Source organism: Coenobita brevimanus, chromosome 95, assembly GCF_032717465.1.
Source record: "Coenobita brevimanus isolate Jiangsu-jjx chromosome 95, ASM3271746v2, whole genome shotgun sequence".
NCBI classification, from domain to species: Eukaryota; Metazoa; Arthropoda; class Malacostraca; order Decapoda; family Coenobitidae; genus Coenobita; species Coenobita brevimanus.
The window spans coordinates 935,931-952,328 of NC_137048.1; the positions used below are offsets into that span (position 1 = coordinate 935,931).

The following is a 16,398-nucleotide window of genomic DNA, read 5'->3' on the forward strand; positions in this document are numbered from 1 at the left end:
AAATTAAACCCTATAATCATCCGTCATAGCACCTCTCTCCAGGTCGTAGCATTTTGAAAAAAGAAAGGCTTTCAGCTGTCTCTTAAAGGATTCAACAGTAGAGAGTTGTCTTATGGACAATGGCAATCTGTTATATAATCTAGGGGCTCTATATGCAAAAGAATGATCAGAGAAAGATGACTGGTGAATGGCTCCTGGCTCATCAAGATGCAAGGAATCATCTTCACTGCGTAACATCACACCCAGGCGTGTCGATGGGAGTTTTAACAATTCAGCAAGATACTTCGGTTCACCAAACTTAAGAACCTTGAATGTAATAAGACACAGTTTAAATTCAATTCTAGCCTTTACTGGTAACCAATGCAACTCAATCAGAAACGGGGTAGTCGAGGTTCTCGGGGGGAGACCAAAGATAAGCCGTGCCGCCCTGTTCAACACAGACTGAACTTCTGTTAGTATATCATTTGGAAGACCAACCCACAGTGAATTACAATAATCAACACGAGACAAGACCACTGCATGGATCAATGTTAAGAGGCACTGTCTATTCAGGAATCTTCTCACAGAGTACAGATTTCTGATATGCAAGTTACACCCTCTTACAACCTGATTAATGTGTTCTTTGTAATTTAACTTAGAATTAAAATAAACACCCAAATTTCGAACACAACTGACTGGATGCAGCTGTGACACGCCAATGTTCAAAGCCAGGGCATTGTCAGTGTCATCACCCCTTTTGTTTCCTCTGATGATGATGATCTCAGTTTTACCATCATTCAGCTTAAGTTTCCTCTTAGCCATCCAAATCTTAATATCAGACATTAGAGATTCAAACTTTATCTTAGTATCGTTGATATCTGACATCTTAACATAGAGCTGGGTGTCATCAGCATAAAAATGATAGGACACATCATGAGCATCAAGTGGAGACGATAAACTACTTGTGTAGACAGTAAATAGAATTGGACCCAAAACTGATCCTTGAGGGACTCCAAATAGAAGAGGAGCAGAATCAGAGCTAGCGTAATCAACAACCACTCTCTGAGATCTGTCCGACAGATACGACTTAAGGAGCAAAAGGGCACTATCACGAACGCCATAAAAATACAGATCATCCAACAATAGTTTATGATCTACTGTATCAAAAGCTGCAGACAGATCCAAAAGAACTAGGAGAGAGGACATCCCACTACAAGTGTTTGCCACCAAGTCGCTCTGAATCCTTGTTAGTGCAGTTTCAGTCGAATGGTATTTTCTGTATGCCGATTGAACAACAGGAACAACTCTGTTGTGTTCCAGTAGTGGTAAGAGTTGGTCGAGTATGGCCCGCTCAATAATCTTGGATAAAAAAGACAGGTTAGAGACAGGACGATAATTTGTCATGCTCTCGACATCAAGGCCAGGTTTCTTAATTAGGGGCCTAAGCAAAGCACGTTTCTCAGACTGCACAAAATTACTTTCTAAGAAGCATCTATTTATTATGTTGAAGATAAAATCTGCAGCATGCTCATACACATCAGGCAGTTGTGACATGTTACATGGATCGAGTGAGCAAAATGTTTTATTATGTTCTCTGATGTAACATTTGACTTTGTTTACATCCAGTGGATGAAATGTTGAAAGCAAATGATCCCCGGTGCACCGTGGCTGGAAGTCAACTGAGTACTCTTCAATAGGAGAACTGCTGTCTAAATCACTTCTTATGCGAGATATCTTACTTGTAAAAAAATGAAGCAAAATCAGAAGCCAATTGGGCATCAGATAAAGAAGTTGGTTTAACAATTACATTCCTCTGACCAACCAAATTTTTCACAACTGCAGACAATTTTTTTTTATCACCACCACATGAATCAACTTTATTTTGATAATACCTAGCCTTTTGGGCTTTTACAGTGTGAACGACTGCTCTTCTCGCAAAAACATAACACAAACGAGTTACTTCGGTCCGCTGCAAGCGTCACTCATGTTCTGCCCTTCTACGTTGTCTACGCAAAGAATTAATGGATGGACCATACCACGGAGAATTATCAAGTACTGTGATTGTTTTTACTACCTCAGGACAATAATGGTCAAAAATTGACCTTAGCTCGTTGTTGTAAATATCAACCAATTCACCAGTAGAAAGACTTGAATCGATGGAGTTTAAACGTTGATCAATTTCAAAACACATCAACTGGCGGTTAACATTGTTGTAATTTCTGAACATGATGACCTTTTTATATGAAGGGGATTTCGGGACATCAAAACTAAGAGTGATCAGAGCATGATCAGAGATGAGGGGGTCAAATGAGTCAACCTCCACATCTGATACACGCCTGCAACCAACAGGGGACAAGATCAAGTCAAGGACATGTCCTGAGACATGAGTTGGATTACTCACATGACTGAAAAAATTGTTTTGGGTGATCAACTCAAGGAATTCTGAAGAAAATGGTTTTGACTCTGGACTGTCAACCCAATAATTGAAATCATCACAAACAAGAAGTCCTCCAGGTTTAAGAGAAAACCCTTCAAGAAACTGCCCAAACTCCTCCATAAAACCTCGATCTCTGCCTGGATGACCTGGTTGATAGACAATTGCAATTCTAATGGTATTCTGATGGAAATTTATTAATACTTCCATAAATTCAAATGATGATGGGGTCAGGTCTGAGTCAATGAGAGAAACGTTTGCAAGTGCTGCCGAGTAGATGAGTGCTACGCCTCCTCCTGGATAGTCAGCAGCAGGCCTGGGAATACTAATAATAGAATGTGTCTCAGGCAAAGCATTATGAATAATATCGATATCAGACTCATACAACCAGGTTTCAGTCAAGCACAATATGTCAAGCTCGTGCTGATTTAGGGTTTCATTAATATAGTCTATCTTATTACGGATGGAACGAATATTTAAAAGACCCATCCTTAACTGGTTCAAGAGGGACGTAGTCAGTTTTTTGAATGGTCAAAATTGGCGTTTTCAATCAATCTATTTCTATGAGAAATAATAATTGGACATTCTCTACTTGAAGCAAAATGGGCAACCACCTGTGACTTTGAATTAGTATCTTGATGTCTTAAAGAGGAGCAGCTGATGCATTTGGGAGAATTTCTGTTACTACAGTCCTTAGATTTATGGGCTCCAGCACAAAAGACACATTTAGGTTCATCACTTTTCCTAGAACATCTCTCAAATGTATGACCAAAGCCTTGACAGTGATGACACTGTGCAACCCAGAATCTATCGAAAGCGCGGCATCTTGTAAGATCCACATAGATGTAATTGCCCTGTTCTACAATGGAGGATCTCACCTCTGGCGACATCTTCAAGACAGCAGTTTTGGTGTCATTCCTTGTCCTTGTGAAGAGAAGGTTGAGGGTACAACCTCGATCAACGAGCATCTTAATTTTATTGTTTTTTCTCAGAATATTTGAGATGATGTCAGAGTCATCCAAGGAAGAGGAATGGCCTGTCACGGTCATTTTAGGCAACATTTTCTTTGGCTCTGATATGCAAAAAGTGCCCTCAGAGCCAAAATGATCAGTCAGCACCCCAGTTGCTTCCCCCTTGGCCTCAGCTGACGGAAACTTCATTACCAGCCCACCAGCCTTGGTCTTAAGGCAGCTGTCAACCGGTACTGAGTTAAGTATGCCTCTGATGTCTTCTGGTCCCATCTGATTTGTCAGGGCACTAGCGTCACTCTCTGGTTTCACAATCAGTACATGCTGACTATGAATGGCTTTTTTCTGGCCATGAGCACTGATCTCAATCACGCCCCCAGGCAGATTCTTCCCTCCCCCCACGAGAGACCCACGAACAGCATCAGCAAATGACTTGGCCTGATCTTGTGTGACCGCCACAGATGATGAGACCTTGGTCTCTAGTGCCTCCAGTCTATTTGATACGTCTTTGATTGCTTGAAAGATTGGCACAATAACTTTATCTTCATACTCCTTCTTGATACTACTTCCTCCACCAGCCAAGACCTCATCCGCTGGTGCAACACACTGGCTACACAGCCAGCGAAAGCCCAGCTGGTGGCTCCTCAAATTTTCACAAGCTATATGAATCCACTCGCTGCAGTAGGCGCACTTCAGTGCTTGTGCACTTTTTGCTACAGACCTACTGCAGCGAGGGCACTGTGTTGTTTACTCATGATAAAGGAGAACAAAAAAAACAAAATGACAACAGCAGCAAAACGTATATACAATACTACCCGGGAAAAACCCGGGTAGCGCCGCCCCCGTTTGTGTCACCCTAATTTAGGAGGGGAAAAAGAAAACCGAAGGAAAAAAAGCACAAAAAAACAGAAATGGAAAAGAAAAACAAAAAAACAGGGTGTCTGCGAGGTCACCACGAGCAGGTGGGGTATGACTTGACTACCCTTCTAGGAAAGGTAACCCAAACCGAGGTGCCGCAGAAGTGCTGAGATGGTATTGAAACTTTTCCCAATTTGAGCTTTACAGCAGCAACAAATACGTCACTTAAGCAAGACCTCATTGGTTACGATACTGCCACTGCGCAAATCCCTGTACTTTCCGGACGTCCACTTTCCGGACATCCCCACTTACCGGACATTGTGGGCCTGGACCATCGGAACCGAGAAATGGCCAAAAAAAGAAAAAAATCCCCCCCAAATCCAAATATTTCCCCACCCATAATTTGAAATTGCTGCGTGTCGCCAAACAGCTGCTAACACCATGGCCCCTTCACCCCTTCCTTCCTCCCCCCTCCCCCCTTCTGTCAGGGTTACCGTTTGTTATTTTTCATTACCAAATGTGGGCCAATTTGGTAATGAAAAATTCGTTTGGTAATGAATCAGAATAATACATTACCAAATGGATTTTTCACATGTATGAGGATACATGAGGATACACAGGATGGAGATGGTGGATTGTTTGCTCTCTCTGATTAATATGCTACCCTACATAGCGTGAAAATAATCAACATGCTGTTAATTATAAGGAAAGTGATTACATGTATTTCCACTTGTATATATAATTGGTGACGAATAAATGCTAGCTTTACGAATTTGGTAATGAAAAGTTAAATTTGGTAATGAAAGTTGAGGAGATTGGTAATGTGGCCGTTGCGATCTGGCAACTCTGTTTCTCCGACATCAACTGTTACTCCTTAACTTCGATTGTGAATAGGTGCTTATCACACTGGAAGCCACACGTGCTCGTTTTTTGTGAATAAACAGTGAATATACTGCAATACCTCACCTCTAGACCACATGGGAATTTACAGTGTTGTGCAGTGTTAAGAAAGTTGAACTTAGAGTGCAAAGGATCAACAGTGGAGTGCTAATTGGCAGTTTATCTGGCAGTTAGAACTGCAGTGGTGCAGTTAAGAACAATGTACAGTGTTAAACAATTATAACTCACAGTGCGAAGAATTAAGTGCAGCACAACACTGGATTACTGTACATGCTTCAGGGGCATTTTCACCACTGCCAAAACCTTAGAAAGGCAGCCACAAACGTGATGTAAGTACGCTGGCAGAGGTACAGTCACTTCTAATTCCTCATTCTTTGGTTCCTTTTCATTTATTTCATGCTTTATGTTCATTATTGGTGTGAATAGGGTATTAAATAGGTTTAAATTGGTGCTATGCATGAACGGTAGGGAGTTATTTAGGTGGCTTTCAAAGTTAGGCTGGGTTAGGGTCCATAAGTACCAGTCCAGGAGGCAGGGTCCCACTATCCGGACAGGACCACTTTCCGAACGTGCCTTTGGCTCTATTACGTCGGATAGTGGAGGGATTACTGTGTGTGTGTGTATATATATATTTATATATATATATATATATATATATATATATATATAGTATACAGTAGAAGTCCTATTTTTCGGCATCTATGGGACCAGGCAAGTGCCGAAATATCAAAATTGCCGAATTATCAAAAACCCTACCCACTCAGTACCTTATATGTTTCGGTGAACATTATCATCACTACTCATATCATTACAAATGTGTTTGGAGAGAGTACTGTATACTGTTTGATACTGTACAATACTGTAATGAATACAGTACTATACATGAATATGAAAAATAATGAAATTAGTGAACATACTGTATATAAATGTAATGATACAGTAGGCCTACAAGTTCACATGCACTTACCTAAACTTATAGTAGGTTCCTTATTTACATATGTACAATAGAAGGGGTTGATTGGAGTCTGCTACTGCTGGAAGAAGTCCCCAGCAGTAGAGGGGATGAAAAAAATTGGAAAATCTGCCGAACGATCAGAGATTTTCGTAAATGGGACTATTTCTCAAAACTGCCAAAATGTCAGATTTGCCAGGGAATTGGATGCCGAAGAATTGGACTTTTACTGTATATATATATATATATATATATATATATATATATATATATATATATATATATTCACTCTCATCTTAAATGTCAGGATCAACATGCCTAGCCCAAGGCTCCTACGCTCCTCATGGGGCAAGGTAGGACTGGATGATGGATGGATGGAATATACATATATATCTGAACAGAAAACTACTAACCAAAGTTTGCCAAAATAAGAAGGGCCGCCCTCCCATTCACTCACCAGTGAAGTTGTGGTAAAGAACATGACCTGCCTTGTTGAGTTGACCTCAGACCACATGTACCTGCAAGGAAGGGTGGCAACACTAGACAAGCTCCCATGATACCACAAAGCAAATCCAATACTCAAAATGTCAGATGGAAAATACACAGCAGTTTATATAAACATAACGGGTAAATTCTCAGAAGAGGGAGCTTTCCCGAAAGATCATCATTCACTTATAAATCATAGAGTTCACAACATGAAGGAGCCACTACAATTAGAGAATACTTGCATTAATAGTAACAACAAATTCATTACACCAGAAAATATACATCAATAGAGAGGATAAACTTTTAAATTGTTAGGTGTTAAACTTACATGAAACGTTTTGGGAAAGATTAACATGAAAAGCAACAGATGCTGTCACGACTACCATACAACATAACAAACCTTGATTGGACACACGTACAGCACTTGCAGCAGATCAGTTTCTTGCAACAATTTCAGGGAGTCCATAGGGACTCCACACATCTCGACACCAGATGAATGGTTAACTCTGAAATCAGTTATGTTCTTTAGACTAAAACACAGCAGCTGCCAAAAATGTTTTAGGTAACAAGATAACCATCAAAATACACATTTACCCAAGACATATATGATGAAACAAGGAGTGCCAGAATATACACTTCAGGTCTCTGAGACTATATCCTGGTAATTTACTCTGGCTCCACACCACTACCTGTTTGCCACATCACCCAGCCTGTCACCTCCCTAGGTCCCTACTGAGCACAAAACACAACAACCATGGCAGACAGTAGCCAGGGAGGCACCAACAGGTGCACTCGAGACCAGTGCGGCCATATTGTACGGGAAATACTGTAATTATGTCCTTACTAGATACCGTATTTCAGAGCATATTATGCATTGTTTTCCCCTTAATAAAAAAACACTGAAAAGTCCCCATGCGCCATGGAAGATGAATGTCAGGTTCGACTGGAGTAAACTCTGGCTGTGCTTGTAACAGCCACATACAAAAGGTAGTTATCCTATAAACTACCTTTCATCAAGAGAATATCTATCTATGAATTTATGACCAGACACCTTAATCCCATAAAGGGTGGCCACATACAAATCGCCTCCATGTCACCCTGTCCCCTGCCATATCACTACCTTGATCCCAGCTCACACCCTCCTCTCTTATATACCTCTCAACTCCATCCTTCCATCTCATCCTTGGCTTCCCCCTCCCTCCCACCCTCCACCTCACTCACATGCACTCTCCACATCAGTCTCTCACTCTCCATCCTCTCCACATGGCCAAACCACCTCATTGTGTTTCTGTCAAAGCTTCCTATCACATCTACATCCACATCATAACACTCCTTCACATCCTCATTTGTCATTCTGACTCTCCATGTGACTCCCCATGCTCCTCTCAAATAACTCATTTCCACTGCTCTCACTCTTGACTTCTGTCCCTCCAACAAGGTCAGCAGAATATACAATGAGAAAATACATCCATCATCCAACCCTATGTCGCCCCATGAGGAGAGTAGAAGCCCGGGGCTAGGCAAGTTGGTCCTGACATTTAAGATGAGAGTGACCAGCCTCACTCATCGCTATGTGGCATTACGTGAGCAACAAAACCCCAAAACCAATTGGATATAAACCTTCACTGGCTCAATCGGACTGGAGCGCAGTAATTACCCACTAAACCACCAGGCGCCAAACTTGGTTATATGGTCACCACCCAGCGTAGTAAATGGTCTCCTGATGCACAGGAAACCATTTGGCTTGTCACTCAGTGCAGCGTCACCCACAGGCAGAAAGAAGAGGAAAGAATGAAGAAAAGAATGACAGAAGTCGGAGTGTAAAGTCACCCGTAGGCAGAAGGTCGAGGAAAGAATGAAGGAAAGAAAGACAGAAGAGGAGAGGAAAGGGCAGACACCAGAGAGCAGCACTACATCCAGTAAGTGGATGGTGAGCATCCATCCATCATCCAGTCCTATGTTGCCCCATGAGGAGCATAGCAGCCCAGGGCTAGGTAAGTTGGTCATGACATTTAAGATGAGAGTCGGCAATCTAACTCATCCCTGGAGTGGCATTATGTGAGCAATAAACCCCAACCATCCTTTGGATGTAAACCTGCACTGACAATATCCGATTGGAGCACTTTAATTACCCATTAAACCACTAGGAGCCATAATTTGGTTATATGGTTACCACCCAGCGTAGTGAATAGTTTCCTGGTGTACAGGACACCACTTGGCTTGTCACTCAGTGTAGAGTCACCCATAGGCAGGAGGAAGATGAAAGAATGAAGGAAAGATATACAGAAGTGTAAAGTCATCCACAGGCAGAAGGAAGAGGAAAGAACGAGAAGGAAAGAAAGACAAAAGAAAAAGGAAGGAAGAGAGGAAACGGAAGACACCCAATGCATCACATATAGTTTGTGATCATTGTGGGGGGTAATATGACTGGGTAGTTCACCCACTGACTGTTCGACACCCCCTCAGCCATTCTCATTTCCCGTGTGGTAACAGTCGAGCCAACATCTTGCGGATAGTAGTTATGGCGGTGCATGTTGTGGCTTTTGTGGTTGTTCCCTACCTGCTTCTGGCCTTGCTATTCCATGCAAGGATCTTCCTTGGGTGTGTGATGATTGCCCCATCACCAGGGAAAAGGAGGAGGGTAGTGATGATTCAGGAGATGCAGCAGATCCTGGGTTAGACTGATGCAGGATGGTTGAATCGTGAGTGTTGACTTTGATTTTACTCAAGCTTTCTGTGCTGCACCATAAATTTATTCTATTTCACTATGATTTTATTCCATTCTACCATTATGTTATGTGTGTCCAATGCATTATTCTTATGTTGCCTTTTATTTATTTATTTTTTTTCATTTTTCCATGTCTTGTAGTGGTGATTGCTTGTCTGTGGTTGAAGGGTCTGTTTGACCATGGTAATTGCTTAGCTGTGGTTTATAGCTATGCTTGACTATACAGAGTAGTGTTCGACACCAGGAACAAAAGTTGTACAATGTACTGTGGTGGCCTTTTACACTGGCTTTCATAGTTAGGTTATGTACGAATGGGGGTCAGGGGAGAAGTCCATTATCAGGATGGAGCCATTAACTGGACATGCCTTTGGCTCTATAACGTCTGATAACTGAGGGATACTGTATACGTTGTTTTGAAATTACTTTTCGTTAATTGGAAAATCTATTAAGGGAAACTACCCTTGAGCCCCATACAGTTTGACTTATGAAGGGTTTACTGTATCTGTAAGCCATGCCCCCTTCCCTCAGCGCCTAACAGTTACTGTACGGCTGGCTCAGTAAGACAGTAAGTGATACAGCCGTGCCAGCCGTAAGATAACTTAGGCGCTGGGGGAAGGGGGTGTGGCTTTTACTTTTATTTATTTATTTATTTTTTTTGGAAGAAGGAACCAAAGGCCATAAGCCCGCAATAACAGTTCCCTCCAAGAGAAAAACAAAATACAATAGAGAGCCAAATTCAATATCCGATCATTTCGAGATGCCTGGACACACTGCGCTTGAAAGACTGGAGATCATAGGCAGCAGGAAATACAGACAGAGGCAGATAGTTCCAGAGTTGACCTGCTGCACAAATGACGGACTGGTAGTAACGGTCAACTCTTGCATCAGAGAGTTGGACAGAAAATGGATGATAGTTTGCTGCTAGACGGGTGCCATGCGCCCGTTGTAGAGGTGGAGGGATGCACGCAGACAATTCAGAGGAGCAGTGACCATTGAAGTAGCGACAGAAAAGAGACAAAGTAGCAACAGTGCGACGAAGAGACAGAGGTTGAAGGGAGTCAGTAAGAGTAGGAGAATTCTATCTATCTATCTATTGCCAGACGCCTCAATCCCGTTTGGGGTGGCCACAAACAAACCGCCTCCAAGTCGCCCTGTCCCCCGCCATTTCACTGCCCTGCTCCCAACTCACACGCCCCTCTCTCATATACCTCTCCACCCCATCCCTCCATCTCATCCTCGGCCTCCCCCTCCCTCTTCCCCCCTCCACCTCACTCACATACACTCTCTTTGTCAGTCTTTCACCCTCCATCCTCTCCACATGGCCAAACCACCTCAGTGTGTTCCACATAACGCTTCCTATCACATCCACATCCACACTACAACGTTCCTTTATATCCTCATTCGTCAGCCTGTCTCTCCACGTGACTCCATAGGCTCCTCTTAACCCTTTAAGTCCGGGTCGGGTCTTAAGACGGGTTCTCTTGATGGATACCGGGTCGGAACTTTTGAGTAAAAGAGCCTCAGGCAACGGGTGGCATCGTCTGATACCCCCCACCTTCCACGTTGCACTCAGAGGGGTCTGGGCTCTGACGTCATATGTAAACAAACCTGCTGGTACAAATGTACCGGGTTTTGGGGTGGATTTTTTTTTTATTTTCGCATTTTATGCTCAAGTAATTACCAAAAAATGACTCATAAATCATAAAATAATTTTCTACAAACAAATATATGCCTAAAATCCTTAAAAAATATGCTGTAATAATAGTACATGTGAACGATTTTTTTTTCACGTCAGCAACGCGCAGAGGTTAGGCAGTGCGATTGTGTGTATCATGGAGTTAGAGGGAAGTCTTCATTTTTCGCCCTCAGCACAGTCTTCAGATGAGATGGCAGAACCGGACAGCAATTTGCAGAACTCTGAAGTGACTAGTAGACTTGGTGAAGAGAGGGAAGTGCATGACATCACCGATTTTGAAGGATTTTCGGACAGTGATACACAAACTCCGTCAACCTCAGGGGTATCAGTGAGTAGTGCTGGCGTGAAACTTAAGTTATCGCCAGGTTTGGAGTACGATAGTGATGACCAGGAGAGTGGTAGTGACAGTGAGGGGATGGCACAGGAGAGTGGTAGTGACAGTGAGGGGATGGCAGACAGTGACAGTGATGGATTTATTCCCGTGAGCGACGAGAGTGATGATGATTCAGACCTAAGTGATGATGATGATGATGATCCCAGGGTGTGTGACCCTCCCCGTAGGCCTGGTGGTATTGGTAGTGCTGGTGGATCTGGATTTATCTGGGCAAATGGTGATAGATTCATACCAAATTGCTATAGATTTGATGCAACTCACAGTGGAGTGACAAGGGCTGCTGGAGTAGACAAAAACAGTTATGAAATGGAGTATTTTCTCCTGTTTTTTGATGGTGAAATTCTTGATTATTTGGTACAAGAAACCAATAGATACTATCAGATCATGAAGGACAAACATCCTTTTTCTCCACACAATAAAATGAAACGTTAGTATGATACCAGTGTACTTGAAATGTAAACATTTCTTGCACTCACTCTTCTGATGCCACAAGTAAAGAAGCAAAATGTTCGTGACTACTGGAACCGAGATCCACTGATTCATACCCCAATATTTCCCAAGTACATGCCCAGGGACAGGTACCAGCTACTCATGCGATTTATTCATTTCACAGACAACAACCATCCCAGTACTGATGACCGCCTTTGGAAGGTTTGTCCAGTAATTGAAAAGATAAGGGAGCGTATTCGCTCCTTCTTTGCACCCTATCAGAAACTTGTTATTGATGAAAGTCTCATTCTGTTCCGTGGCAGACTTATATTCAAGCAATACATTCCCTCCAAAAGACACAGATTTGGAATAAAATTTTTTGTTATTTGTGACTACCTAACTGGCATAGTGTTAGACATTAGAGTGTACACTGGCACTGATATTGATGTACCTGCAAGAGATCCCCTAGGATTTTCTGGCTCTGTGGTAAAAAAATTGATGGCACCATTTCTGAACAAGGGACATGTTTTGTATACTGATAATTGGTATACTTCCCCATCCCTGTGTCATTCCCTTCATGATCATAACACTGGTAGTTGTGGGACAGTCCGGAAGAACAGGAAATATCTTCCAAAGTTTGGAGGACGTAGTGCTCGAGGAACCTGTGAGCTCTACAGAAGTGATCCTTTGCTGTGTGTCAGATGGACAGATAAACGGGAGGTTTGTATGCTGAGCACCTTCCATCGTGGCAACTTGATTCCATCAGAAAAAGTGGACTATAGAACAAAAGAACCAGTCCTCAAACCGGACGTAGTAACTGATTACACAAAAAATATGAGACTTGTTGACAAGTCGGATGCCCAAATAGGTACTGTGGAGTGTATCAGACGTACCGTAAAATGGTACAAGAAGTTATTTTTTCATATGGTTGATTTGTCAATGCTGAATGCCTACCATATGTACAAGGCAGAAACCCAAAAGAAGAAGTCACTGAGGCACTTTGTTCTGGAAGTGGTGAGACAACTGCTCACCAAGTATGGAACACTGAACAAAGACCGTCCTGGACGCCACTCTGAACTAGCTGCTGACAGACTTGTAGCAACGGGATTCGCCAATAGGCACTATCTACAAAAGCTGCCTCCAACACATACCCGAAAGACTGGACAGCGATCATGTCATGTCTGCCTTCATTCTGTGAGAAAGCCGCGGAAGCACAACTGAGTGAGCACATGGTGTAAAGAATGTGGTGTCGCACTATGTTTTGAGTGTTGGCGTGACTACCACACACTTGCAAAGTTCTAGCCAAACAGAAGTAATGGATAACAAGAAGAAAAGTTTTGTTGAATGAGAGGAAATAAGTTCTGTTCTGATTAGTGGAAGCACAGGTAAAAGTTCAGAAGTTGAAATTAGTTTTTTGAATATGGAAACAAGTTCTGTTTTGAAAATAATTGTACACAGAAGCAAGAAATAGGTTTTCCTAATAAGAAAAGAATGTTCTGTTCAAACTATAAGAACAAGAAGAAAAGTTTTGTTGAATGAGAGGAAATAAGTTCTGTTATAATTACTGGTAGCATAAGTAAAGTTCAGAAGTTGAAATTACAATTTTTTGAATATGGAAACAAGTTCTGTTTTGAAAATAATTGTACACAGAAGCAAGAAATAAGTTTTTCTAATAAGAAAAGAATGTTCTGTTCAAACTATAAGAACAAGAAGAAAAGCTTTGTTGAATGAGAGGAAATAAGTTCTGTTATAATTACTGGTAGCATAAGTAAAGTTCAGAAGTTGAAATTACAATTTTTTGAATATGGAAACAAGTTCTGTTTTGAAAATAATTGTACACAGAAGCAAGAAATAAGTTTTTCTAATAAGGAAAGAATGTTCTGTTCAAGCTATAAGTGAAAACACCAGATAGAAAAAAGTTGTTTGTTTACCTTCTGCGGCATCCTCATGGATTACCCATACTGCAATCATCAGCTTCATCAGCTGTAATTTCAGTAATGGGTAGGTAAAATATATTTATTTTATTATTTTTATTGATATTTCATCATTATCCATCATCCCAAACACATAAATGATAAAAATATGACATGTCAAATTTCCCGAAACTTTTGCCTCCTGGGGCATGTCTGTGGATTCTGAATTGCCTCACAGAGGGGTTAAATAACTCATTTCCACTGCTCTCACTCCTGACTTGTGTCCTTCCAACAATGTCCAAGTTTCACTTCCGTACGTTAGAGTTGGTATCACAATACTGTCATGTAGTAACTTTTTCACTTCCATTCTCACTTCCCTGTTTCTTATCACTGCTTTCAAAGAACCAGCAACCTTTCTTCCCTGCTGTACCCTTTCAAGCACTTCACCCTCCAAACCTCCATCCTTACGCATCACACTACCCAAGTAATTAAACGTACTCACATTTTCCAGTTCCTCACCATCCAACCTTGCTGTGCATTCACTAACTTCACCTCTCTCAAAGACCATCACTTTACTCTTCCCTACATTCACCTTTAGATTCCGTTTCTTACACACTCTCTCAAACTCATCCACCAAGCCTTGCAGCTCCCCTTCGTCTTCACTCAACAACACAGTATCATCTGCAAACAACAGTACAGGGAGTTTCCAAACACTATCCTCTCTCACCAGCGCCACTCCAGCATCCACTACCCTACCTTGTACCTCTTTTATTACCCCATCCATGTACAGATTGAACAACCATGGAGACATGACACATCCCTGTTTCAACCCAACTTTCAAAGAGAAAAATTCACTTAGTTCACCATCCACACGCACTGCAGCCTTTGCACCATCGTACATACTCTTCACAGCATTCAACAACTTCCCATCTACTCCATATATTCTTAACACTTTCCACAATCCTTGTCTATCCACCCTGTCATATGCTTTCTCCAAATCCATGAAAGCCGCATACAACTTCTTTCCCTTCTCTAGAAACTTGTCCACTAAAGATCTAAGAATGAATATCTGATCTACACAACCTCTTCCCTTCCTAAAGCCTCCCTGTTCTTCTCCAACTAATTTCTCTGTTCTTTCTCTAACTCTGCCTATAAGTATCCTACCATACACTTTTCCTATTATACTAAGAAGACAAATGCCCCTATGATTACCACACACTTCTTTTTCCCCTTTTCCTTTGTACAAGGGAATAATTATACCTGACTTCCAATCCTCTGGGACTCTACCTTCCTCCCAGGCCAATCTGCACATCTTCCACATCCATTCTACTACTATCTCTCCCCCGTGCTTCAGCATTTCACCACACACTCCATCAATTCCTGGGGCTTTCCCCGATTTAACTTTCTTCATTGCTTCCACAACTTCTATCCTACTGATTTCTTTCTGTCTTCTCACCTCCCTCCTTCTCCCAGCCATTCCCCAGCCACTTATACTCGCATTACTGTACTTCCATCCTCTACGTTCAACAATTCCTTAAAGTGTTCTCTCCATCTGTTCACTTTTTCTCCCTTCTCCACTAGTAATCTACCATTTTTATCTTTCACTCCCCTGCTAACTTCACTTCCACCCTGTCTTACTCTTTTCACTTCTCTCCAGAACATTTTCTTACAGTCCCTCCACTTTACACTCAAATTTCTTCCAAATTCCTCATCCACTCTCTTCTTACTCTCTCTTACTAATCTTTTCACCTCTCTCTTTCTTTCCACATATAACTCTCTCTTCCACCTCTCAACTTCTTCCAAGCCCCTATTTCTCATCCATTCATTGTATGCTTTCTTCTTTTGTGCCACAGCCTGTTTCACCTCTTCAGTCCACCACGCTGTTCCTTGCACCCCCCTCCGTCTTCTCTTCCTTCCACACACCACATCACATGCTGCAGATATTTCTTCTGTAAATATCTTATACACACCTTCCACGTCTCCCATCTGCTCTAATTCATATTTGCCCAATTAATGAGACGAAAAGCCTTTGACTCCACCCTATTGGGAGGAGCTATATGTGGAGAGCCGCCCCACACATGAGAGTTGTACTCCACACAGGGGCGGATAAAACCCCTGCATAGAGTCAACAATTGTGCAGGGGTAAAGAAAGAATGGATATATTGAGATTGGATAGCCTGTAACAATTAGTGGGGGGCACAATATGTTATATTTTTAATTCTTTCAGTAAAAAATAAACACACAAGCAGCTGCCATCGAAAAGTTGTTGAGAATCATAACCATATCATCATCATCATAATCATCCAGACTTCGAATCCCACCCCAATGTGGGATGGGGTATTAAAATATATATATATATATATATATATATGAGGCGTCTAGAACCAAAGGGGCATCGGCGTCAAAATGTACTTTTGCGTTATGACGCTTTAAAGTTGTGTTTATGGCAACGTCATAACCAGAAGGCAATAAACAAACCTTTTATACATCAAAATGATCATCAGCGCCTATGCTCTACATGTAAAGGCAAAAAAAACAAAACAATAATAACCGTAACCACAAAATAGGCAGTAAACCAAATCCCCAATTTATAAGTGGGCATAATAACATATTGTAGGGATTTAAAAACAGCAGAAAAAAAATCAACGAATGTATTAATGT

General features: G+C 41.7%; 1 protein-coding gene across 6 annotated transcripts in view; it reads right to left on the reverse strand.

Moving 5' to 3' along the window:
* The window catches only part of LOC145413148 (uncharacterized), a 111,726-nt gene that overhangs the window by 55,396 nt on the left and 39,932 nt on the right, over positions 1-16,398 (reverse strand). For 4 of the 6 annotated variants that reach the window (XM_080282874.1, XM_080282870.1, XM_080282871.1 and 1 more), the window contains one exon: positions 6,549-6,609. The exons of 1 other annotated variant lie outside the window; for it this stretch is intronic. The gene's annotated coding sequence lies outside the window, so the exon portion shown is untranslated. Of the gene's footprint in view, positions 1-6,548; positions 6,610-6,977; positions 7,080-16,398 lie in introns of those variants that run through there. One more of the 6 variants, XR_013899693.1, reaches the window with a different exon arrangement.